We start from the raw sequence: 19,014 nt of genomic DNA on the forward strand, positions 1-19,014 counted from the left end.
TGCTATTGATAACAGTAATAACGTCAAGAAAAAGAGAGCCTTCAATATTGTGATTTTCAGTCAAAAGTGCTAAAGGATATACAGCCAAAAATTAGAAGCCACCAAGATGTCCTATAGCAGGTGACCATTCAAGTAAACTGAGGTACATCCAGACAATGGAATATTATTCAATGCTATAAAGAAATGAACTATGGGGCACCCATGTGGCCCAGGTGGTTAAGGGTCCAGTCTGACTTTTGATTTGGGCTCAGATCGTGACCTCAGGATAGTGAGATCGAGCGCCTTATCAAGCTCCCAGCTCAGCGAGCATCTACTTGAGATTCTCTCCCTTTCTCTCTGCCCCTCCCCCTACCTGTGCATGTTTCCCTCTCTCTAAAATAAATAAATCTTTAAAAATATATATGAGCCATTAAGCCATAAAAAGACATGGGGAAAAAAACTTAAATGTATATTATTAAGTAAAAGAAGCCAATGTAAAAGGTTACATACTCTATAATTCAAACTATATGACATTCTTGAAAAGGCATAACTATGGAGAAGAGATACTAAAAAGCTCAGTGGTAGCCAGAAGCTTGGAGGAGGGAAAAATGAGCAGGTGGAGCACACAGGATTTTTAGGGCATGAAACTACTCTGTACAGTATTACAGTGGTGGATATACATGATAAAGTTGTCCAAACCCAAAAATTGTACAACACCAAGAATGAGCCCTAATGTTAACTACGGACTCTAGGTGATGATGCGTCAATGCACGTTCCTCAGTTGTTAAAAATGTACGACTCTGAGGGGCACGTTGATAATGTGTGGGAGCAAGAGATATATGGAAAAATCTCTGTATCTTCCACTTAATTTTGCTGTAAACAAACTACCAAAAAAGAAAAATAAAGCCTATTAAGACAAATACGCCATCAAAAAAACCCCCCCGTTGCCAAGGAGAAATGGAGAAGGGAGAGGAGTAACAGGTGAAGCACAGGAGATATCGAGGGCAGTGAAACTTTTCTGCTGGATACCTAAGGAAGGACAGGCATTTGTCAAAATCCACAGAACTGTTATTCCATGTTACGGTATCTCTATTCTTCAACACAGAAAGTGAGACCTAATATAAACTTGGACTTTTGTAATGTATCAGTATTAGCTCGTAGTTGTTAACAAATGCACCAACAACAGGGAAACTGAAGAGGAGGAACTCTCTGTGCTTTCTCTCAATTTTTCAGCAAAACTAAAACTGCTCTAAAATATAAAGTCTATTAATTTTTTTTTAAATGCTGAGGAAATTGTAAGCTTGGAGCTACTGGGAAGCCAACTTTGCCCTCATGAGAATAAAGCCTGACTGAAAATGAAGCCCACAAAGAAAAGCAGTAGAGAGCCAGTAAACAAACAGGAAAAATAGAGCCCAGATGTCGAGTGTGAGTTCCTAGCTCCAACTAGGTTAGAGGCCAGCTACACACAGGACTTATCAAAATTAAAGGAACCGGGGCGCCTGGGTGGCTCAGTGGGCTAAGCCGCTGCCTTCAGCTCGGGTCATGATCTCAGGGTCCTGGGATCGAGTCCCATATCGGGCTCTCTGCTCAGCAGGGAGTCTGCTTCCCTCTCTCTCTGCCTGCCTCTCCATCTACTTGTGATTTCTCTCTGTCAAATAAATAAATAAAATCTTTAAAAAAAAAAAAAATTAAAGGAACCTATTAAATCTCACTTTTGCTTTTTAAAAAGTGCATATGATGCTACAATATACATGTTAGTCATCTTCTGCATACCATTTTTGTAAAAGCTAGAGTCACTGCTCACAGAAAACCATCAAAGTTAACAGATATACTTGTAGACTTAACCGAAAAGTTGACATGAGATCAATCTGCATTGCCCTGGCCTTTGCTTCTCAGCATCAGAAAACTAGTACCTGTAAGCACTACTGCTGAGGACTATTAGATATAGCATAAAACTCAACCATGAATCAGCCAAGATCTCAATGTTTTAAAAACATTCAAGGGTTATTTTATTTTCAAAATTTTATTTATTGGGGCAACTGGGTGGCTCAGTCGGTTAACAGTCTACTTCAGCTCAGGTCATGATCCCTGAGTCCCAGGATCGAACCCCACATTGGGCTCCTACTCAGTGGGGAATCAGCTTCTCCCCCTGCCCTCACGCTGCTCGTGCCCTCCCCCTCTCTGGCTCTCTCAAATAAAAAGATACATAAATATTTAATACAAATATTTTAAATATTAAATTTTAATATTTAAAATAAATAAATAAAGATTTATTAATTTGTGAGAGAGTACATGCATACGTAGGGGAGGAACAGAGGGAGAAAATCCCAAGCAGACTTCCTGCTGAATGGAAAGACCAGCTCAATGTGCGATCTCTCCACCCATGAGATTAGATCATGACCTGAGCTGAAATTATAGGAGTTGGATGCCCAACTGACAGAGCCTCCCACACACCCCTCAAGGAATATTTTAAAAAGCAAAAAAAGATATAGGCGATTTCAACTGAAAAGCCTACTAAAAGAATGCTTCTGTTGCTATTTTTAAAAACAAACTGATGACTGTTTTATTGCCTATTTGCAGGCTTTTTACAAAGCTACAATTTAAAAAGATACACACAATTAAGTGGTCTATCCATACTGACAACTATCTAAACAATTCCATTTAGGTTTCCAGAACATTTTAATTATTTTTATTAATTATTGCTCATAGTTAACCTGAAATATATAATCCTCATTTCTAAGAAAAGAATATGTAGGTCAATGGCCAAGATATATTTAGATAGACTTAGATAGATATATTTAGAACACTTTCTGAATTTCCAACCTGTTTCTTAACCTAAGACACACAAGTAGCCTCCTTTAACCAAAATGAAAATTCTGAACATCTGGATCTTTACAAAACATCACTTAGGTTATACATTTTAAAGATACGGCTTTCGTCAGACTCCTTTAAAATAAGTTTTCCTAATGTATTTGAGGTTTGATATTTAAAATTCAGGTTTTGTCCATGAATATACAAGAATAACTCCTCTGTGTGAATCAAAGCACATCTATGCTGTACACCAAAAAAGGTAAACAAGACTGCTCCTTGCTTAGACCTACAGTTTCTTCAGAAAGGCCTACAAGGCATGTATTGCTCAAGTCTCACTTCAGCATCATTTTGCTCCATTAGGCTCCAAATTCTTCAATATGCTAAGATCTTTTCTGATTCAGGAGATTTTGCCCTTGCTGTTCCCACTACGAGGAAAGGTAGTCACTATTATGAAATCTGGTTTGCTCTAGTATTTAAGATCTCAATTGAAACCCACCTTTAAAAGGCCTTCCTTAAATACACTAAAACACCTCCTCTCTCACCCGGATCCCCAATATTCTCTATTTTTTAAAAGGAAACTAAAATTACCTTGCTCATTTGTGTTTACATTTATTGTCTGTCTGCTTCATAGAATGTAAGAGGGCAGGGAATTTGTCGCATTGATTACTGTATCTGCAGCATTTAGAAAAATACCCCAAACCTGCCAGACACTTAATATTTGTTGAACAACATATATTTATACAGTATTTATGAAGCAAAAGACATTTTGCTAGGGCCTGTGGATATCATTTTTTAAATATAAGTTTCATTTTCATTAAAATAGAATCTTAACGACATTCTGCTACTTCAAACACTGGCTTTTACAGTATCTTTTTTTTTTTAATAATTTCCCAACCATTTAAAAAAAAATTTTTTTTTAAGATTATTTATTTATTTGAGAGAGAGAGACAGTGAGAGAGAACATGAGCGAGGAGAAGGTCAGAGGGAGAAGCAGACTCCCCATGGAGCTGGGAGCCCGATGTGGGACTCGATCCCGGGACTCCAGGATCATGACCTGAGCCGAAGGCAGTCGTCCAACCAACTGAGCCACCCAGGCACCCATCCCAACCATTTAAAAATTTTAAGGACAAACTCTGCTACAAGTGCAGTTACCCTTTACTTCAGCACCAGCTTTATCTATAAATAAGCTACATATTAGCTTAACACCTGCCTTTCAGATATATACAATAATGATAAAGGCTTCAGTAACAATTTTTTTCTTTTTTTTTTTTAAAGATTTTATTTATTTATTTGACAGAGAGAGATCACAAGTAGGCAGAGAGGCAGTCAGAGAGAGAGGAGGAAGCAGGCTCCCTGCTGAGCAGAGAGCCTGATGCGGGACTAGATCCCAGGACCCTGAGATCATGACCTGAGCAGAAGGCAGAGGCCTTAACCCACTGAGCCACCCAGGCGCCCATAATTTTTTTTTCAATAGCAGCTACAGGAAATGCAACTGACATGCGATTTTTTCCTTGCTTCAATCTATGGTTCAATTAATATAAGCTATTAAAGTTTAAATTCTAAGCTACTTCATTATTCAGTTTCACCCACAATTATACAAGAATACATGTTTTGTGGGGCACCTGGATAGTTCAGCTGGAAAAATGGGCAACTTTTTTTTCTTTCTTTTCAAGATATTACTTTTTGACAGAGAGAGGGGGCACTCAAAAAGGGGGAGCAGCAAGCAGAGGGAGAAGGAGATGCAGGCTCCCCACTAAGCAAGAAACCCAATGCAGCACTCGATCCCAGAACCCTGGATCAGAATCTGAGCCAAAGGCAGATGCTTAATCAACTGAGCCACCCAGGTGCCCCGAGTGTTTAACTCTTGATCTTGGGACCATGGGTTCAAGTCCCACACTGGCAGTGGAGACTACTTTTAAAAAAACACTTGAACCAAAAAAAAATAATAATCTTTTATATAAATCAAAATATATCTGCATTTTATACTGAAGAAGGTAAACAAGGATACTCCTTTGATAACTTTCCCTAAAAACAAATACCCATTGTTTTTATTCACTTTATAGAGACCACACAATCACCACCTCTTTGATATCTTTATATCTGAAAAAAGCAGTGTACTTTTGCATACTGCACTTACTTAAAACCATGCCCAAAGCATACCATACAATTTAATCAATAAAAGGAAAAACTAGGGACGCCTGGGTGGCTCAGTTGGTTGGGCAGCTGCCTTCGGCTCAGGTCATGATCCCAGCGTCCTGGGATCGAGTCCCACATCGGGCTCCTTGCTCCACAGGGAGCCTGCTTCTCCCTCTGCCTCTGCCTTCCACTCTGTCTGCCTGTGCTTGCTCTCACTCTCTCTCTGACAAATAAATAAATAAAATCTTAAAAAAAAAAAAAAAAAAAAAAAAGGAAAAACTATGCCAGGGCACTTTGGTGGCTCAGTTGGTTAAGCATCTGCCTTCAGCTCAGGTCATGATCTCAGGGTCCTGGAATCAAGCCCTGCATCAGGCTCTCTGCTCAGCAGGGAATCTGCTTCTCCCTCTTTGGTCTCCCTCTCTCTCTATTAAATAAAAATAAAATCTTTGGGGCACCTGGGTGGCTCAGTGGGTTAAGCCTCTGCCTTCGGCTCAGGTCATGATCTCAGAATCCTGGGAACGAGCCCGCATCGGGCTCTCTGCTCAGTAGGGAGCCTGCTTCCTCCTCTCTGCCTGCCTCTCTGCCTGCTTGTGATCTCTCTGTCAAATAAATAAATAAAATATTTTTTAAAAAATCTTAAAAAAAAAAATAAGTTAAAACTATGCCATATAAAGGAGGGAAGGAGTTATTAAGCAAGGGAAGTGCAGTCCAAATAGCCTCAGAGCAGTCTAAGCAAATTTTTTAAAGTTATTTTTTTATTGGTTTAGCTTTGAAATCCAAAAATTATTAGCTGGCTTATAGTTTAAATATTCAGTTACATGTGTTTGTTCAGGTTTTTGTTTGTTTGGGGGTTTTTTAGGACTTTTTATTTTGGGGGACAAACAAGTGGCTCAGTTAGTTAAGCATCAAACTCTTGATTTCAGCTCAGGTCATGATCTCAGGATTGTGAGATCAAGGCCCATATGGGGTTCCACACCATGCAAGGAGCCTGCTTAAGGTTTTCTCTCTCCCTCTCCCTCTGTCCCTTCTCCCCTTAAAAAAAAATAAAAGAGGCTGTTCTATTAAAAAAATATATTTTCAAGTATAATCTCTATACCCAACATGGGGCTCTAACTTACAGCACTGAGATCAAGTCACATGCTCTACTGACTGAGCCAACCAGGCACCCCTCAACTATGCATTTATTACTGAATCTATGATTCAAAAATGATGAACTCTCCTAGCAATAAAATTAAAAGCAACTGGACTGCTTCTACACTGCTATAAAAACACTTCTTATATGAATGGACCTTAAAAACAAAAGAAATCATGAGACCACCAACAACAATGTAGCTTAACTCTGAGAGAGTAGAAATTTCTGCCTCCAAGAGTTGCTTGCGTATGTTCTTGCATAGGTTTGCAATTGTTGCATAGCTTGCATCTTCTACTGACTCACTTGCAGTAGTAATAACTTTCCTAATAATTGGGACGAAGGTTAAAAAAAAAATCCATGACAATTATGGGTTTTTGTTTTTTGGTTTTTTTAAGATTTTATTTATTTATTTGACAGACAGAGATCACAAGTAGGCAGAGAAGCAGGCAGAGAGGGGAGGAAGCAGGCTCCCTGCTGAGCAGAGAGCCCGATGAGGGACTCAATCCCAGAACCCTGGGATCATGACCTGAGCCAAAGGCAGAGGCTTTAACCCACTGAGCCACCCAGGCGACCCCAATTATGGGTCTTTAAAACCACTTTCTAAGTTCTTTACCTAACTTTGCCTACCCTATACCCAAAAACTTAAAAGAAAAGGCCCAAGTTAAGGTGTTTTGAAGTTTTGCATGGTTTTACTTTTTAAAATATAAACATGAACAGAAGACAGAGACCAAGAGACAAATTGCAACCCAAGAAGATAAAACTAGAATGAAGCAGGACTTTCAGTTTTGTAAGCCTACTTCCTGCTGGTGTGGGCAACTGTCAAAGATTATGAAGTGACTCTACAGTGTCAGAGAAGTTGGATACAGATAATATGACAAGCTAAGGGTGGAAGAGAATCACAGTATAAATAATCATCCAAAAAAAATTAGCACCTAATAAATTACCTGATTTTTCTGACTGTAGCACACAACACATACACTGCTATGAGGGTGATTTTTAAAGCAAACAAACACACACACAGCAATGACAGAAAATTTAAGCCCAAGAAATTAAGAGTTAGTTAACCTTAAACATGGGGGGGGGGGGGACAGCACAATATGAAGAAAGTAATAAAAAGAAACCAGTCACTTATGCAAATGTTTTTACCTACCCCTCCAGCCCCATTATATTGCAATCTCCTCTGAAGACAGGGATTACATTGTTTTCAGTTCATTCACAGTTCCTAATACTTAACGGTCTTTTCCCTTATATACAATATTTAAATCTTTGTTAAACTGAACTGAATCATTTTTAAAAATCACCAAGACCACTAATGAAACCCCTTGTTTGCTTAATAGAACTATCAATTTGTATATAAAAATATTTTCCAGGGGCGCCTGGGTGGCTCAGTGGGTTAAGCCTCTGCCTTCAGCTCAGGTCATGATCTCAGGGTCCTGGGATCGAGTCCCGCGTCGGGCTCTCTGCTCAGCAGGGAGCCTGCTTCCCTCTCTCTCTCTCTCTGCCTGCCTCTCCATCTACTTGTGATTTCTCTCTCTCTGTCAAATAAATGAATAAAATCTTTAAAAATATATATATATTTTCCATTACATAAAGTCAACATGACTTCTGACAATGTAACTCTCCTTTCCACATAAAACCTAAGACAGGGGCACCTGGGTGGCTCAGTCATTAAGCGTCTGCCTTCAGCTCAGGGGATGATCCCAGAGTCCTGAGATCCAGTCCCTCATCGGGCTCCCCACTCAGTAGGAGACCTGTTTCTCCCTCTCCCATTTCCTCTGGTTGTGTTCCGTCTCTTGCTGTCTCTGTCAAATAAATAAACAAAATCTTAAAACAAAAACAAAAACAAAAAAAAACCCTAACACAAAAACGGACACCACTAATAACCTGGTATTTTTCCTTAATTAGAATACTAAATATAGGGGCACCTGGGTGGCTCAGTGGGTTAAAGCCTCTGCCTTCAGCTCAGGTCATGATCTCAGGATCCTGGGATGGAGCCCCGCATTGCATGGGGCTCTTTGCTCAGCAGGGAGCCTGCTTCCCTCACTCTCTCTCTCTCTGCCTGCCTCTCTGCCTACTTGTGATCTGTGTCTGTCAAATAAATAAATAAAATCTTTTAAAAAAAAGAATACTATATATAAATGTTTGTGAACTGATGCATAAAGATGCAAAAATAAACACAACTAAACTAAATTTCTTAGGCAACATAACACAAATAAGGTAAAAGTAGAATTATCTTACTAAAAATCAAAACAAAGCCCCCAGTTCTAGGAAGAGAATCCACTATGTCTTTAACAGTGATGTTGCCAAATCTTTTGAAATAGAAAAATCAATCTTTTTTTCTAATTTTTATATATGCACACTTCAATTTTTTTAATTTTTTTTAAGATTTTATTTCTTTTGAGATAGGGCACATGAGCACGACTGGGGGTGAGGGACAGAGGGAGAAAAAGACTTCTCCACTGAGCAGGGAGCCCGATGCAGGACTCAATCCCAGTACCCTGGAATCATGACTTGAGCCAGCTGCAGATGCTTAACTGACTAAGCCACCCAGGCACCCACTAACCTACTCTAATAATAACAGTAGTCTTACCTTAGTAAGCACCAATATCTCAAAACAAATTTTGCTCCCAAAGGACTTCTTTTGATTACTTGTTGTATTTGGGGTTAGTTTTTTCACTAAGAAGTTGCAGGTAGCATGGATAATATGCACAGTCCAGGAACCAAAGATCAGGACTGAAATAAAACCACTACAATATAATGATGTAACGGAAACAGCCCTCTTCCCCACAGCAACTCATCCCTTCCCTTAGCTCTCAAAAGGAAGAGGTTGAAGAGGCTATAAACAAGGTACAGTGTAAAAGCCTCAGAAATGAGAATGATGAAAGGCATTCAGAGTGAGGAATTAGGAGTAATTAAGTGCAGCTCAGCAATGAGTGTCAACAGCTGCTACCACCACAGAGAACCAAACATTATGTGCCTCCTCATACAACTACTCAACATGATCTAACAAGGTATATTTTTGCCCCTTCAAAGAAAAAGGAAAGAAACAATATACATTACAGGGGTGCTTGGGTGGCTCAGTTGGTTAAGTGTCTGCCTTGGGACTGAGTCATGATCCCAAGGTCCTGCGATGGAGCCCCACGTCGGCTTCCCTGCTCAGTGAGGAGTCTGCTTCTCCCTCTCCCACTCCCTCTGCTTGTGTGTGCGCTCCCGCTCTTGCACTCTCTGTCAAATAAATAATATCTTAAAATACACACAAACACACACACACACACAGTATAAAAACTGAATCTGATCAAGCCTCTAAACCTAATACCAAATAACAAGAGACCGAGGGACAGAGGAACATGTTTAAAACCACCATAGGAATGTAACTGACAAATTCAAATGGGGAAAACTGTTTCTTCAAGTTATTTGCCAGGGAAAAAATGTAGGGGGAAACTTTAGATTACCAAACAATACCCAAACCTTTTTGACTCAGTCTGAATAAGTATGAAAATACATTTAGGAGACAATGGAACAATGTGAACACTAAATATCATATGATAGTAAGAAATTATTGCTAATTATCTTCAGTGTGGTAATAGTTATTTGGGTTTTTTTCCTTAGTTGACTAAGAAACTGAAGTGCTAAAAAATTGGAGTACAGAAAAGAAACATTAGAAATTAATGCAGCTGAATGGATTTGGCCCACCTAGACTGAAATATAAATTGTGAGACCATGGGAAGACAGCAGCTCTGCTTGCTTGCCAGCCAACCTTCCTCCAGTGATACAACCTCTATAAATAGGCCAAGAGTGATAATGGCTGCTCAAATCATTTCATGTTGCAGATACCACCACTACTGACATGCAACTGGCCCAGCCCCAGGCTGTGAATAAACCAGCATCAAGAGCCACGGAAGTTACCACATGCAAAGAATGCACCACGGCTAATATGAGACCCTCCAAGTACTCAAAAGCACTATCAGTGTAAATCAAGAATACTTTAAAACACACGTTCCAGATTTCCTCCAAGATCTCTGCTCTGGCCATTTCTATCTCCCTCAAAATACAGTACACATAAAGATGGGATAAAGATGGGTCATCATATGCCAGGACCTGAGGTCCCCTAGCTAAATGGTGCCGAAAACTTAACATAGCAATTATTTGATGGACTGTAGTGGAATAAAGTAATGGGCAACCCTTGATAAAGCCCTGATGTAAGAATAAATGATGCTTCTATGCTAGGTTAAAACTAGGGCAGACAGAATATCACTTAAAATCTTAACCACATGAGGTTTTTGTTCTTAACACAGAAAGGAAAACAGTCCTGCTTTCCCAGAGTTTTAGTCCACACCCAATTTCCCTATCCCCAACAATACCTTTCTCTAATTATAAGGCACCTAGCAAAATGCTGACTCAGAACATCATAAAAGTTGTTGTTGTTGTTGTTTTTCTTTAAACCAGACAACTCAGTATAAAATAACTTCTGGACACTTCAGTCAGTATCTTGTTTCCCAAATGTTTATCATGCTAATGAAAACTTAAAATTCTAGATTACCTAAGCACAAGCCTAGTTTATCCAAATTCTTAGGAATGACTGCTATAAATTTTTTTTTTTTTTTAAAGATTTTATTTATTTATTTGACAGAGAGAAATCACAAGTAGGCAGGCAGAGAGGCAGGCAGAGAGAGAGGAAGGGAAGCAGGCCCCCTGCTGAGCAGAGAGCCCGATGTGGGACTCAATCCCAGGACCCTGAGATCATGACCTGAGCCGAAGGCAGCGGCTTAACCCACTGAGCCACCCAGGCGTCCCGACTGCTATAAATTTTTAAAGATTTAATTTTGTTGCTCTTTGAACAATCAAAACTAATTTACTACTAATACATGGACTTGAATTCCAGGCAGAGGAAAAAGTATTTTGTAAATGAACTGGCAGTACAAAAAAAAGAACACTCAAGTCTCCAATCATTTTCTTTCACATTTAGAGACCTATTTAGGAAAAACGTCATTCTCCAATACCGTATTTAAAATGATTTTATAAAGGAAAAGACTAACTCCATCCTATACTTCGCTATACGTTTTTCTGCTATAACCTACTTTTCTTCACATTTTAGGACAGGAAAGAAACTTAAAGGTCATCTGGCTCACTAGATTTGAGTACCTTATGCAGAAATTTTCTTTCATCTTTCTACCCATCCCCAACTGGCACCTAAGTACTCAGTAAATGGGCTTCCGATTTAAAAAGGTATAAACACCCCCACAAACAAACATGGCAGTTATGTGGTAGGTTTCTACTTTTAACTAATCTTAACTAGAAAATACCATCCAGGTTGTTTCAAAATTGAATCAAGTCAAATTAATAACTTAGGATTTATACCATCTATCTTTTGGCTATTAAGTGACAGAAGCGGAGGTCCCTGTTTTGAATGAAGACATGAGAGAGAACAGAAACAAAACTTAAAATGAACACTATAAAGCCACAAATCCTAAACAAGACAATCATCAAATCTGAGTCACACTGGTTTTCTGCTATTTTTAAACTACGTTTAGTATTATCATCTGTTACTAAAGTGTTATGAAAAGTATGTTTAATATATACAACACACATTTCCTCCCTTAGCCCAGAAATACAGAAGGAATATAAAATACTTTTTAGTTTCACCCTGCTCCTTTCGTTTACCACAAGGACTTGTAGGCTGAGTGTGCAAACTGACTAAACATCAATCCCACTTGTGCTGAGGCTGCCCACACAGAAGCAGAAAACACTGTTTATTTCCCCTACCATGAGCCCCGAAAGAGTAAGAAAGGTAGGTACAATTTAAAGATAACCCCTTGGGGCGCCTGGGTGGCTCAATGGGTTAAGCCGCTGCCTTCAGCTCAGATCATGATCTCAGGGTCCTGGGATCGAGTCCCGCATCGAGCTCTCTTCTCAGCAGGGAGCCTGCTTCCCTCTCTCTCTCTCTCTGCCTGCCTCTCCATCTACTTGTGATTTCTCTCTGTCAAATAAATAAATAAAATCTTTAAAAAAAAAAGATAACCCCTTAAAAAAAGATAAACCCTAAAAGGATTTAGAAAAAAGTTTCATGACAACAATCAAATTTATACTTAAAACTGGAATTTAAAACCTAAAGAAAAGTACTATCAAATTAGTCTGACAAATAAGAATCAAACCCAAAATAAAAAAGAAAACCAGTGGAACAGCTGGATGGCTCAGTTGATTGAGCGTCTGACTCTTGATTTCAGCTCAGGTCATGATCTCAGGGTCCTGGGTCTTGGGACTGAGCTCAGCATAAGGCTCCACACTGAGTATAGAACCTGCTTAAAATTCTCTCTCCTCTCTCCCTCTGCTCCTCTCCACTCACTCATTCGCTTACTCACTCTAAAATAATAATAATAATAGGGACGCCTGGGTGGCTCAGTGGGTTAGGCCTCTGCCTTCAGCTCGGGTCATGATCACAGGGTCCTGGGATCAAGTCCCGCATCAGGCTCTCTGCTGGGCGGAGCATGCTTCCCCCTCTCTCTGCCTGCCTCTCTGCCTACTTGTGATTTCTCTGTGTATCAAAATAAATGAATAAAATCTTTTTAAATAATAATAATAATAAAATTAAACCAGTAACATTTCTACTCATTGAACAGAAGGATGAAGAAAATTTTTCAAAAGGAATGCCCATCCTTCATATTCCACCTGAGCTTTTTCCCCTAAAAGAAAAAAAAAAAAAAAACACTTTGTAGCAGACTAACGTACCTTCACAACCTATCCCTTTGTGAACTCAAGGCACTGGCCACACTTAACCAGCCAAGACTGATACTCATGACTCTGGGTAAGCAGTTACCTAGGCTGGAATGCCCACCTGGAAACTCATCTTAAACTCAGGTTTAAATGTTTAAATGTTTAAGTTCTTTTAGCATCAGGACCTTGTCAGTCCTTTTCACCAGTATATCTCTAGCAACTAGAGCATTAGCGACACACAGTAGGCAATCAATAAATTAGTGTTGTAAGAATAAAGAGGTTCTACCTGAATGTGTTGTCCTCTGTTTGCTCAAAGTTTTCAGTAGCTCTTCCCCAATTATTAATGTCTATTTCATTTTCACTACAGCTAAGAAAATTTATTTGGCCCCAGATTCTTTCCTAAAATAATACAGAATACCATAATCAGTATGGTTCAAAAGAACACACTTAATAGCACATTTTGAGAGGCATCTGGCTGGCTCAATCCATAGCGCATATGACTCAATCTCGGGATTGTGCGCCTGAACCCTCATTAGGTGTAGTATTTACTTAAAAAATAAAAAGTTTGTAAAAGTAGCAGGCTGCCTGGGTGGCTCAGTTGGTTAAGCTACTGCCTTTGGCTCGGGTCAAGATCCTAAAGTCCCGGGATGGAGTCCCACATCGGGCGTCCAGCTCCATGGGGAGTCTGCTTCTCCCTCTGACCTTCTCTCCTCTCATGCTTTCTCTCTCTCTTTCTCTCAAATTAAAAAAAAAAAAAAAAATTTTTTTAAGTAGCAGATTTGTGGGATGCCTGGGTGGTTCAATCGGTTAAGTGTTTGCCTTTAGCTTAGGTCCTAGGATCCAGCCTGGCATGGGCTTCCTGCCCAGCCGGGAGTCCACTTCTCCCTCTGCCCCTCCTGCTGCTTGCGGTGTGGGCACACACAGACTCGCGTTCTCTGTCTCTCTCTCTCTCTCTCTCTGTCAAATAAATAAATAAATAAATTTTTAAAAGGTAGAACATTTTTAATGTTTTACAGGAAGGTCTAAGATGATTCACTGAAATTACACAGGGTTTGAGTCTCTAATATATACCAGTACCAAACTTTAAAAGAAAGATAAAACAAAAACAAAACCATTCTAACTACATATACATCGAGTTTACTCATGCAGATGTCAGAACAAAACTCTTAAGACTGAAGATCCCAGCAAAACAACTCCCTGAAAAATGAGTTTGCAAGTTACACAAACCTGGAGAAGTTACTAGTCATATAGTAACGAGACTTAAGGTACCAATGTCACTTACAAAATAAAAGCTTTGAAGGACATATACTAAGCACTCAATTCCAAAAGAACTGCATTAAATTAAAATTTAAGCTGAATTTATTTTTAATATACAGATCTTGGATTAATCACAGAGAGTACAAGACAAAGAGTATTAGAACACTTTCATAAATGCACTTAAGAGTAAATGTAAACTAAATTAGTGAGCAATGGAACAACTACACTGTGAACTTAACATGAAGCTAGCAGTGAGGAAAGTCTCCAGCTCCACTCTTTTTTCACAAAAAGATGTCAGAAAAATTTTTTTCGTTAAGAAATCATTTAGCTGGGGGCGCCTGGGTAGGCTCAGTGGGTTAAATAAAGCCTCTGCCTTCGGCTCAAGTCATGATCCCAGCATCCTGGGATCGAGCCCTGCATCAGGCTCTCTGCTCGGCAGGGAGCCTGCTTTCCCCTCTCTGTCTGCCTCTCTGCCTACCTGTGATCTCTCTCTCTCTCTCAAATAAATAAATAAAATCTTTTTTTAAAATAATAAATAAATAAAAAGAAAGAAATCATGAAGTTTCTCTCTGCCTCTCATATTGCACACACCTATCTATACTGAAGCTTTTTTTAATTTATTCATTTGACAGGGAAAGACTCGAGAGAGGGAACACAACCAGGGGGAGTGGGAGAAGAAGCAAGCTTCCCGTGGAATATGGGGCTCAATCCATCAGGACCTGAGCCAAAGGCAGACGCTTAACAACTGAGCCACCCAGGCACCCCACTTATTTTGAAGTTTGTATCTACAAAAGGTTATTATGAAAAATAAACATGGTTTGAAGTTTTAAGAGTACAGTGATACTGAAAAGCACTCTGATTTAAAAATGGCTAAAAATGGGATGCCTGGGTGGCTCAGGTGGTTGAGCAGCTGCCTTTGGCTCAGGTCATGATCCCAGTGTCCTGGGATTGAGTCCCGCGTCGGGCTCCACCGGCAGGGAGCCTGCTTCTCCCTCTGCCTCTGCCTGCCATTCTGTATGCCTGTGCTCGCTCTCTCTCCCTCTCTGACAAATAAATAAAATCTTTAAAAAAAAATGGCTAAAAAATATTTTTATTTCTCAATGGAACTGCATGAAATTTCAGTAAGATTCTTTTTAAAGCAGCATAGGTCATTGCAGTAAATTCCATCTCAGTTTCCTAAATTAAAACTTAACTCAATTTTATATTTACTGAGCACCTACTATGCATAAAGCACTAAATGAAGCATCGGACTGGCCAGATTAGACAGCCAAAATATTACACTTCCCACTAACAAACGGTTAGCATTTTGACTCCTCAGGACATCAGGTAATAACTATCAATTTTAAGCCTCTAAAAATGCTTGTTAAACCAAAAGGCGATGCTCTTACTGGAGGAATCCAGATTGCCTGCATCAGCAAAACTACATTAGAAAGTTAATAGCCTCCATCCTTAAAATATCCCAGGAGAAGAAAGGAAGTGATTCAAACTGTTAGCATGTGCCCAACGACACTACACAATAATAGCCTAAGCAAAACTGCCAGATGTATTTGTAATTAAGAGGTCCAACCTTGACAAAGCATCATCAGTGGGATTTTCATCCTACTGGGTGGATGGATTCAGAAAGCAAAAGCTCAGTCAAGAAATGAAAAGCACATGTAAGCATAAACTGCTCAAGCGGTTCGATCAGGAAGAACAAGTAGAGACAGAGGTTCATTCGTTCAACCTGCAAGCCTCTACTCTGCGACAGCCGAGAGGACTTAAAAGAAGAGAATGAATGACCTGCGGTTTCTCGTGGGAACTGCGGCCCCAACAATAAACTGAGGTCGGTGCTGTAAGAAAATAAGTTACAAAGCATGGAGTGCTAGTGGGGAGAAGTGAAAACTCCCCGGGAAGAGTCAAAGAAGACAATGATCTTTAACTTGGGGCCCGTCAGTTTACATCTGCGCCTATTTTCTACATAAAGTTGACAAATTGTCCAGAAGAGGTCAGTTTTGGAGGCTGGCTGACACATCCCTCCCATCGACTGGCGGCGTCTGCCGACCGAAGGTGGTGGAAGCACCGAGAGGCAGGCGGCGCCAACCAAAGGAAGCCTTTTCTCCCTCCTCCTAGGCCCCGGCAACCGCGGCACTGGGGCGGCCGCCCGGGCTCCCGGGAGCAGTGGCAGGTGTCGGCGCCAGATCCCGGCTCGCGGAGCTGGCAGAGTTGGCAGGGCTGCTGCCGCCGCTTCTCCCACGGGCTGGGGCGCCGTAAAGTTGCATGAAGACAACTTCAGGGCCGAAAAGCCGCTCTCCCGCGCGGCTCGCGGGCAGCGGCACCACCAGCCTCCTCTCAGCTCCGGGAAGGCGAGAGGGAGCTCGACCCGCCAGCTCGCCCCGGCCGGGAGGACCTGAGGGTCACCGGCGGGCGGACGAACAAGGCGTACAGCGATTCCGCTCTCGTCGGGGGCCCCCACCCGGGCCGTGCCTCCCGCCAAGTCCGGGCGCGAACAGTCTGCGCCCGCCGGGCCCGTCACGACCCCGCAGCCCGGGCGCCGCAGAGCCTACACCCGCGGCCCGTACCCCTCCGACCCAACCCGACCCCTCCCGAGGACGCAGCCGGGCCCCAGCCCTGCGCACCTTCCCGGCTCACCTGAGCTCCGCAACAGCTCTGCACCTCCTCGCCCGCTCCGCGCGCCCCGTCGGGGCACGGACCGACCCCCCGGCCGGGACTCCCCCAGCCGCGGTGACTCGGGACGCGACGGTCACCGCCGCCTTCTCCTCTTCAGCAGAAGCCCCAGCGGCGAGCAGAGGGTCGAGGTCAAAGCCCCGCCGAAGCTAAAGCGAATTTCGCCACCTCCACAGCCTTCACCACCAAGTCCCTTCACTCGTCCGCGCCGCCCGGAGAAAATGTCACCAGAGGCCGTTCCGCTCGGCGCCTCACTTCCGCCCGGAACCACAGAGCCCGCACGGATCGGCTAGAGCGGCCGCTGCGGCGGCAGCCTCCAGGGACTGGAGCGGGAAGCCAAGGGAAAGCCAGAGAGCGCCATCTGGTGGAAAGGAATCCGCGCTCCTCCCGCTGCAGAGCGCCCGGCGCGCGGGCACCAGCTTCCCGGGCTTCTTTCCCGCGCTCATCCATCTGATCAGGGATCTCCCTTCCAGAAACACCCTTCCCAGAGGACTGGAAACCAGTCAGTGCAAGCCAAGGACAATGCCCTAAAAGAAGGACAACACTCCCTTTTCCGCGCGCTTCTCAGTACTCACCCCTTCTGAACCCTTCCCGAATGAAGCTCGTAGTGTCCGAATCCTTGAGTGACTCCAGCAAGGAGTCCGCTCTCTTCTCTCCCCACTTTTTCCGGATGTCGACAGCTCGGCTCGAGGAGACTCCGCTGTGCGCGTCTTGCAGTGGCATCAGCATCCCGTTCAAGTTTCTGGTCGGTTACCTTGCGGGCCTGGCCGATAGACCGCCACCTGCTGGTGAGACAGGGTCCGCCGGGAGAGCCTGCTCCGCCCCTCCGCGCGTTGCCAACGCCCCAAATTCCACCTCTGCAGAGTCACTCCTCTCTTTTGCACTTCACCGTGGGAAGCGGGACGCGCCCGGGTGCTCTGAGTTCTCGAGGCCCTCCCTTCAGGTCTGTGATGGAAAGGAACGTGCTGTACGCGGGACCTGGAGGAAAGGTGAAGTGAGCGCCGACCACCTGGCCCCGTGCAGGGCTCAGAAGGCTCGGAGAACAAAAACGCAACTCGAAGTCTAGCTGGTGCTCCCAAAGTCAGGGTTTTGAGAAGTAAATGAATAAATAAATAAGAGCTTGAGGAGAAAATGTAAGAGGTCTTTACTTTTTCAGGAGCCGTGCTGGCACCTGGGGTAACACTACCCTTCATACCAGGTGCTTCGGCTGCCCCAGTTCACTCATTTTTGCTGACTGCCCACAAGCATGGGAGTTTTCCTTCCACGATTAAACGAATACATTGATAAAATAATTTTATATTACTAGCCAACTTTTTTTGAATGCCCACTGTGTGCCAGGCACTGTAGCATGGGTTTAAATGGATTTATTCATTTAATTCCCACAACAACCCTATAAGCTCAGGACTATTACCAGCCCCAGGTGACAAAAATGGAAACTGAGGCCCAGAATGGTTAAAGTGACCCACCCAAGGTCACACATCAGGAGTGGCAGGATGGGACTCCAGCACAAACAGTCCAACTCGGGACGCCTGGGTGGCTCAGTTGGTTGGACGACTGCCTTCGGCTCAGGTCATGATCCCGGAGTCCCGGGATCAAGTCCCGCATTGGTCTCCCAGCTCCACGGGGAGTCTGCTTCTCTCTCTGACCTTCTCCTCGCTCATGTTCTCTCTCACTGTCTCTCTCTCAAATAAATAAATAAAATATTTAAAAAAAAAAAAAAAAAAAAAAAACAGTCCAACTCTAGGCCTTGCTCTCCCAACCTCTACCACACCCATCTCTTTGAAATGCACTGAGATTACACCACGTGCCCGATACACATTTTGTCTATGTATATTTCACTCACTTGTTCATCTCTTTGTTCACTTTTTCCGTGCTACCTTAGTCCTCAAGGAATTAGAGAAGGTGTGGGGTAGTGATAAGAGCCCAGGCTCTTTCAGTACAAAAACAGAAAATTTCACTATGAAGATCACACCTGCAGTCTTTGAAATGAAAGAGTAAATGTAGATTAATACCTTCGGTTTTAAAATTACTCCTTGACAGTATTATCTCATCAGTGCTGTAGAGATACCGAATGGTCTCCCAGAATCTCAAGTGCAGGGCATGCTCAGCTCTCTAAGCTCCTGAAATCCCATCTCCATGCAACAAGCCTGGCCCAGCCTCCCTTCCCCCTCCATCTACATCACTAGCAACCCCCTCTGCCCCATTGTCACCACCAGAAATTGAACGTGACCCCTGTGTTCGCAGACACCATCCCACAAACATTTCCATCCCTTAGCCTACCTGCAGTGTTACAACTGAAACAGAGCTGTAGTTCTCCTCCCAAC

The 19,014-nt window shown here is 42.5% G+C and overlaps 1 protein-coding gene across 5 annotated transcripts in view; it reads right to left on the reverse strand.

The window, feature by feature from the left end:
* Window positions 1-17,403, reverse strand: part of ARK2N (arkadia (RNF111) N-terminal like PKA signaling regulator 2N) — a 94,125-nt gene extending 76,722 nt beyond the window's left edge. Inside the window, exon 1 of one of the 5 annotated variants that reach the window (XM_059138834.1) lies at window positions 17,266-17,403. The gene's annotated coding sequence lies outside the window, so the exon portion shown is untranslated. Of the gene's footprint in view, window positions 1-16,654; window positions 16,930-17,265 lie in introns of those variants that run through there. The other 4 variants (XM_059138835.1, XM_059138833.1, XM_059138836.1 and 1 more) reach the window with 4 other exon arrangements.
* Between the last annotated feature and the right edge of the window lie 1,611 nt (window positions 17,404-19,014).

This window comes from Mustela lutreola, chromosome 11 (genome assembly GCF_030435805.1).
Source record: "Mustela lutreola isolate mMusLut2 chromosome 11, mMusLut2.pri, whole genome shotgun sequence".
Lineage (NCBI taxonomy): Eukaryota > Metazoa > Chordata > Mammalia > Carnivora > Mustelidae > Mustela > Mustela lutreola.